The sequence below is a fragment of the Crocuta crocuta genome, unplaced genomic scaffold (genome assembly GCF_008692635.1).
Source record: "Crocuta crocuta isolate KB4526 unplaced genomic scaffold, BGI_CrCroc_1.0 scaffold143, whole genome shotgun sequence".
NCBI lineage: Eukaryota > Metazoa > Chordata > Mammalia > Carnivora > Hyaenidae > Crocuta > Crocuta crocuta.
In genome coordinates this window covers 8,365,027-8,372,659 of record NW_027529175.1, presented here as the reverse complement: position 1 = coordinate 8,372,659, position 7,633 = coordinate 8,365,027, and the positions used below count along the sequence as shown (strand labels likewise).

Genomic DNA, 7,633 nt, shown 5'->3' with positions numbered 1-7,633 from the left:
AGTGGAGGCCTGGGAGGGTGGGGGCAAGTGGGGGGTCGGGGGCTCTCTGAGTTGCCCCAAAGCTCCAGAGCTGGTAATGCTCTCGTTGCTCCCTGGTGGGAGTCGCGCTGTGTGTTGGGGGGGGGGGGAGTGGCATCTGACGGGCAGAGGCTGGTGCGCTGTGTCGCTGTGCGTATTAGCCTGGTCCTCTCGGCCACTTGGGTCGTTTACGCCGCTCAGGGCACATTCGCAGCTGACAGGTTGTTACTTGAGTTAATGAGGAGGATGGCGGATCGGGTCCAGGGTCCGATTTCCCGGAGGGTGCTGCGCCCTCAGACACCGGATGAGGACAGAGATGGGAGAGTGGGTGCTTAGTGGCCATTTGACAGAGGAACTCTCTGGTTGTTGGATAGAACTGTAGAAAGTCTGGACTAGAGTTTTGTAGTTTCTGTGATGTGTTAATGTGACTACAATTTAGAGTTCTGTTGGGCTGCGGATTGGGGAAGCCAGGGACGGGGTGGCTTGGGCCCTCCGGGCAGGTGGAGGCCCTGCTCTGGCCACCCCACAGCTGGGTGTGCCTCCTGGACGTGGCGCTGGAGGCAGGTCACGGTGCCCCTGCCGCGTCCGGAGCCTTGGGGGCCACGGTGGCCTCGGTGGCGTTGGTGGAAGGGCCTGTGTAGTGCCTAAAGCAGCGGCTACGCTGGAAAGAAGCACTGAACGCCAGACCCAAAACTCACAAACCACAGGTTTGTGAATCGAATGTCATGTGCAACAGTGGGGTGGTGGTATTTGCCCCCCGCCGCCCAGAAGCTGGCATGCTGAGCAAGCGCCGCGGTGTGGGGGCTTCCCACGTGTTCTTGGAATATTCTCATTTCCACCCGCTGCGACTTCACGAAGTGGACTTCCCTGCTTGCTTCGGATTTGAGTTTAGATGGAGGCGCCGGCTGTTGCATCCTGTGAGTACGTCCGCCCCGGGGTGCGGCTTCCCCCCAGCTCCGGGCGGCGCGGCCTGCCTAGGGCGCTCTTCCCGGGAGGCGGGAGGCGGGAGGCGGCTGCTGAGCCCACTGGCCGCGCTCGCGAGACAGCGCCGTGGCCCACGGTCCCTCGAGCGCCTGGACGCCTCGGCCTGTGCGGCCCCCGCCACTCGGACCCTCATCCTGGGTGCTCTGTTCAGTGCTGCTCCCTGCAGGGAGCTGCTGTGCTCCGCGCCTGCACTCTTGCTGTCTCTCGGGGCCGGGGTCTCCCCCCAGCGCCCCAGGCTTGCCGAGTGGGCACAGTCCGTGGCAAGAACCAGCCAGAGTAGCAGATTTTGTCATTTCTGTTCACGTTCCTTGTGTTTGCTTACTTTTGGCAGAAATCTGATTGCAGCTTATTAGACGTTTTCTTTAACACTAGCCGCGGATGGATGCCACACGGCGTCACCACTGCCCCAGCCTGGGTGTGAGTGGTGCGCACTCCGTCCAGACCCGCCCACCGCAGCGGGTAGACGGGTCTGGACTGCTGGTGGCGCTTCAGGGCCGAGTGCTCTCCCCAGGCACACGTGGAGACCGAATTGGGTCTGGGGTTGTCATTTCAGTTTTTTGTTTGGAAATAACTCTAAATTTATAAAACACTACAAAAAGGAGAGAGAGACACGCAAATCCTAGAGTCCGCCCTGCACACAGAGTGAGCCCGCGTGTCCGTGCGCGTTTCCTGGGACAGGGTGGCCCCTGGTGAGCACGCGGTGAGGCGCGCTGTCCCTCCCTGCCTGCCTTTCAGGGCCTGTCCCGGTCAGGCTAGCCAGCTGTGATCTGGATGCTTCCAGAGCTGCTCTGAGTGTTCTCAGACCGGCTGTTTTGGGAGAAGACAGCCCTTCCCCCTTAGTAGAGCGAGCGTGCAGAGTTCTGGGTTGGTCTGGTGTCCACGGAGGNTCAGGTGCTGCTGGTGCCTCCAGGGGATGATTTCTGCTTTGTGTTCTCACGGCTTCTGGCCTGAGGTCTGGGAGACGCTTGGAGCCGGTGCAGCAGGTCTCCTGCCGGCCGGGGTTCTGTTCCCCAGGAGGCCTGGAAGCGGCGAGCCCCTCAGCCCCCCGGCTGCTCCTCAGCGGGTTCCTTCCCCCTCCTGCGGACGGGTGGGAGGTGAGCGTCTGTTGGCCCAGCCGGCTGTCACTGTGAACCAGACCTCGGGGAACTTGGCTCTCGGTTAGTTAGCTGCGGGCGGCCCTCTCGCCATGACCTTGGGTGACACGCACGCGCCAGACGCTCTGGGCTTTGCGATTGGAGTCCTGAGGGGGGTCCTGACCCATGTCGAACTGGGCAGAAGTTTCTCCTGGGGGCCCCGTGGTGCAGAACCACCTCCCTCCTGAGGCAAATTCTGGCCTTTTCAGGTCAGAGGGGTTGGATTTAATTCTTACCACCTTGACCGCCATCTGATCTCTGAGCTGTTCCAAAAGTGAGCTGTGCCTCTTGTAAGGCCTCCAGGCCGCCTTCTTCGGGAGGGTGGGGTCTGAAATCCTGCCTTCCTGGATGGGGTCTTCCAGTGACTATGTGCCGTGTGGAGGGGAAATAACTTTTTAATTGCGTTTTTTCTGTTTCCCGTTGTTTTCATATGAAAAGGTTTTTTTTTTCCTTTTTTTTTTTTTTATTAAAGTTTATTTCTTTTTGAGAGAGACAGAGCACAAGTGGAGGAGGAGCAGAGAGAGAAGAAGACACAGAATCTGAAGCAGCTCCAGAGCCCGACGCGGGGCTCGAACTCACGAACTGCGAGATCATGACCTGAACCGAAGTTGGCACTCAACGGACTGAGCCACCCAGGCGCCCCATATGAAAAGTTTTAAAACCAAATTAGAGGGGCGCCTAGTTGGCTCAGTCAGTTAAGCGTCTGGCTTCAGCTCAGGTCACGATCTCGCAGTTCGTGAGTTCAAGCCCTGCGTCGGGCTCTGTGCTGACAGCTCAGCCTGGAGCTGCTTCGGATTCTGTGTCTCCCTCTCCCTCTGCTCCTCCTCCACTTGCGCTCTGTTTCTCTTCTCTCTCTCTCAAAAAGAAATAAACGTTAAAAAAAAACAAACCCTAGACCAACACACGTGTTTATCAAATGCAGCATTTTTTTAAAAAAGAACAACATTAAAGAACACTCCCAAGTCCCTGTTGCGCCCTTCCACTTCCACCGCTCACTGCAGCCGCTCACTGAATCGGGGTGGCTTCCTCCAGTCCGTATTCTGGTGTGTGTGCACTCGCGCACGCGCGTCTGCTCCTGGCCGTCCTGCCTGACCGGGACGCGCTGTCGCTGCTGAACCCTGATCTGCGTAGGGCCGGCCCCCTGTTGTTCGTTGAGGGTCCAGACCTGACTCCTCGCGACAGCCGTGTCCCTGCTGAAGCCTGGACCACGGGCCACGGGCCTCCCGAAACCCAAGCTGGTGGCCTTGCTGCTTCACCAGGGCTGCTTTGCTCTCTGGGGGGAGTTCATACGGTGTTTTCCTAGAAAATGTAGTGTGGCTTTTCTTTTTTCTTTCTTTTTTTTTTAAAGTTTATTTTTTGAGAGAGAGTGTGGGGGGGGGAGAGAAAGGGAGGGAGAAAGAAAGAGAGCAACCCCAGGCTCTGAGCTGCCTGTGCAGAGCCCAGCGCAAGGCTCAAATCCATAAACTGAGGTCCTGATCTGAGCTGAAGTCAAGAGTTGGACACTTAACCCACTTAGTGTCACAGTGGTGTGTTTTTTCAAATTACCTGTTTTTGCTGTTTGTATAGATCCAGGTTTTTGTTTTTGTTTTTTATATAATATGTTTTAGTTTATTAGATTATTTTTGCAGATGGTGTCTGAGAAAATGATGGCGTAGGCAGGCTTTTCCACCCATTAGTTTTCTGGTCTTCATCTGACCTCGGTGCAGAGCAGGGCCGCCAGCCCCGAGTTACTGGATGGGGTTGGAGCCGACGTGTTTGCCTTGGTCCAGGTACTTTGTAAGGGTTTCCCTTTTATTTTCCGTCGGTGTGTATTGTTTTATTTTATGGTTGGTGCTTGTCATATCTTGTTTCAATAATCCCTCATGTCCCTGAAGACCTCAGGATTTTCTTCTAAAAGCTCTCACGTGGCTTCCCTGTCTGTGTCCCTCCTGGCTCCTCTCGCCCCAGCGCCGACCAGTCCCCCGATTTGTCGCCTGTACCTGGGCTGTGCTTGGCCTCCCCGCAGTGGGTCAGCGCCCAGGGCGGCCACAGGTCCCCGACGCATCCGTCGAGGCCTCGGCCACTTGTTGGATCTTCGTGTCTCACGTCTGTGTCTCCAGTCACTTGGAGGGAGTTCTGACGAGGTGTGTGTGGTTGATTTGTCGGTGTGGGGGCTGTTTTTCCTCTGTCATTGAGTAATTTCTCTTTCTCCTTTCCCTAGAGGTGCCCAGCGCCCTTCCAGCCCCGGGCCGGCACCTGCGGGGGGGGAGCGGGGGCGGGGTGGTGGTGGCTGGGTGGCTCTGCTTCCTCGGCCTCGGCGGCTCAGGGGCAGCCTCTTCAGACGCGAGCGTGGTTCTTGTTCACCTGCGCTTCCTTCGTGCACGTTTCGGTTCCTTGATGGACCCTCTTGGGACTTGGAAGCTCCCTGGATGTGCAGCCTGGTGCGGAGGCGACGTGTGCGTCTGCCAGGCCTCGTCCTCCTCTCGCTAACGCCGCTCTGCGCTCAGCGCCTCCACGGAAACCTCCCTCGGTGCCGCTCAGTGACACCTGCTTTTCTTCCTTCGGGAAGGCCGTGCGCACGCGGTCCGTGTGTTTTCCTCTCCTTCTACTGCCATCACGGGAGCCGGGAGGGCGGCCACCTGGGCTCGGTTCCCATCTTGGGAAGCCCCTCCCTGTGTGCCTGTCGCTCCGGGTCCGGGGATGGAGCCTGTCCCAGCCCTGCTGGCGGGACCCCCGCCCCCGCCCCCCGGTGGGAGTTGTGGGTGGTGGGTGACTGTTGCTTCTCCACGTCTGTTGAGGACATCGTGTTCTGCGCTGGCATCTGCTGCTGCGGGAGTCCCGTGGCTGGAACTTGTGATCTCACGGGTGCCCTTGCCTCCCGCTCGTGGTGGGGGGTGTCATTTTGTACCCGAACCGACTGGGTTTGCCGTGTCGCTTCAGTTTTGTGAGTGTGTTTGCCCGCGAGTTAGGCCTTTCCCTCGCCCTGTGCCCGCCCCCTGTGCGGGGACGTCCGTGTCCCTCTCCCCGGCTGTCGGCAGGCGCTGCGTCCGCCCGGTCCTCCAGTGGCCGAACTCTTCAGAAAACCTGCCTGTTTTGTTTTCCTTTTCTTTTGGGGGCAGGAGGAAAATGTGAAACTGTTGATTCCATTCCGAAAATCAGTGCTGTGCTCGTGTTGAGGTTTTGTGTGTGCTCCAGAAGTCTGGTTTGGGGAGCTGTGTTTTCCTGCGGTGCTTTTCCCACGTCCGTGGCCACGATTGTCATCTTAGCGGGTCCCAGCTCGCCTCCCCGTCCACCCTCACGCCGCGCGGCGCCCTCCTCTGCCGGCCGGGCCGCGGGCGCTCCCCGGTCTCCCCCGAGAGCGGCGGCGGCTTCCTCACTGTCTTCCTGTTTCCATTTCTCTGGGTTTTGCTTATCTTTCCCCTCGGCTTCATGGAGGCGTCCTTGACGGACGGCCTCGTAAGTAGAGGTCATGGTGTGATGATGCGGAAATCGTGGGTGTCACCGGGGGGAGGGCTGGCATGAGGGTCCGCGTGCCGTGTGTGGTGCCGCCCCAGGGTGGCGGTGGCGGGGCTGGTGACAGCCGGAGCTCGGGTCCTGGGGCGGGCTTCCCATCTTCCCCCCGCGGATGCTTCGTGCCATACAAGTCAGCCTGTCTCCTTTCTGAGGCGGATCCCCCGCCAAAATAATTCTGAAAAGCTTTGCAGTGCCTTCCACATTTTTGAGTTGAAATCCAGCATTTTTCACTCTAAGAGCAAAGAGCAGAAAGGTGTCACCTGGATTATTCAAGTAGGCACAAGTTACAAGGCTCACGTTCCTGAAAGTGAATTGAGTGGAACCTCTGTAGTCAGGCCGTGTGCGTCGGGATCTCCCCGCTGCCCCCCAGGGTGACCACTGCCCTGTTGTCGCTGGGCCTCGAGCGGGGAGGTTTCTTCCTGGCCAGGTGGCATTGTGGCTGCCAGCACGTGCTCGGGCAGGGTTCTTCCGGGAGCGGCGGGCACCGGGCGCAGCTCTGCGGAAATGGGCTCTGAGATGACTGTGTTTCCTGGACGGATGTCCTTCCTTCGTCAATGGGACACACTCTCCCTTAATTCCGTTCCTGCTTCCTGTTACTGTGGACGTGAGTCTGCCTCTTAGCCACATCTGTAAGTAGGTTGTGTGAGAGAAGTTGTATTGTAGCAAGGTGCTCACTTTATTAATTTTTTTATTATTTAAAAAAATTTTTTGCAATGTTTTTATTTCTGAGAGAGAGGGAGAGCGAGCAGGGGAGGGGCAGAGACAGAGGGAGACACAGAGTCTGAAGCAGCTCCAGGCCCTGAGCTGTCAGCACAGAGCCCAACGCGGGGCTCGAACCCACAGACCGTGAGATCATGACCTGAGTTGAAGTCGGATACTCAACCGACTGAGCCACCCAGGCGCCCCAAGGTGCTCACTTTAAACTGATATTTCAACTGTCCTTCAGTTGGGTCCTTCCTCAGTTTCTCCAGAAGCCTGGTTATCTTTCGTTTGGAGCCATGTCGTGTATGAGCTTTGTTCACAAAGGCTTGAGAAAGTCAAACTTTGGATCCTTTCGATAAACCCTTGCCAAATACTGTGTTTTTTAAAACAATATTTAGAATAAAATGCAGGATGAGAAAGAAACGTAAGGCAAGTGCGTAACCGTAGAGCAGACATTCTTGTTCCCACTGCGAACTTGAGACGGGCCCCCCGCCCCCCCAGCCCTTCCCGAAGCCCCTTCCCGTCCCAGTCTCCGCTGGCTCCGCCTGTGCGGTGCTCGGCCTCTCGTGCTCTTTCTGACCCCAGGCTGCGCTGCGCTGTCAGAGTCCTGGGCGGCCTTTCTNATGGGGTCTGCTCAGCGCTGGCCCCGCTTCCGGCAGGCGCAGGGTGGGTGCCGCTGCCGCCTAGGCGCCCCACACCCACCCTGCTCTGTCGGGACTTGACGACTGGCTCAGAATGCAGTTTTCCAGTAAATACTCTAGGACACCCTGTAGTACGTTTTCATCAAAGCCGTGTGCTCATGTCTGTGAGCTGATTGGGGCTCAGGAATCCTGACCGGAGGAGATGGTGGCTCGTTTTGTGAGGTTCAGTCTTTATAAGCTGTTGTCAAACAGCGTTTCTTTGAACCTTCACGCTGCTAAGAGATACTTTTACTTACATTGCCTCCTTTGACCGTTGAAAGAACCGAGTGTGGGGCGCCTGGGTGGCTCAGCCGGTTAATTAAGCGTCTGACTTCGGCTTAGGTCATGATCTGATGGTTTGTGGGTTCGAGCCCTGCGTCGGGCTCTGTGCTGACAGCTCGGAGCCTGGAGCCTGCTTCAGATTCTGTGTCTCCCTCTCTCTCTGCCCCTCCCCTGCTCATGCTGTCTCTCTCTCTCTCTCTCAGGGAAAAAAAAAATACACACACACATATTTTTTTAAAAAAAAGAAAGAACCGAGTGTGCGCTGGTGCTGGTAAAGCCCCCGTCTGTAGGCACACGTCCTCTGAACTGTGTGCGTTCAGATCCGTGCACCTTACTGCATGG

General features: G+C 57.4%; 1 protein-coding gene across 7 annotated transcripts in view; it reads left to right on the top strand.

The window, feature by feature from the left end:
* BRD1 (bromodomain containing 1) overlaps window positions 1-7,633 on the top strand; it is a 38,746-nt gene that overhangs the window by 4,790 nt on the left and 26,323 nt on the right. The gene's annotated exons all lie outside the window — the stretch shown is intronic.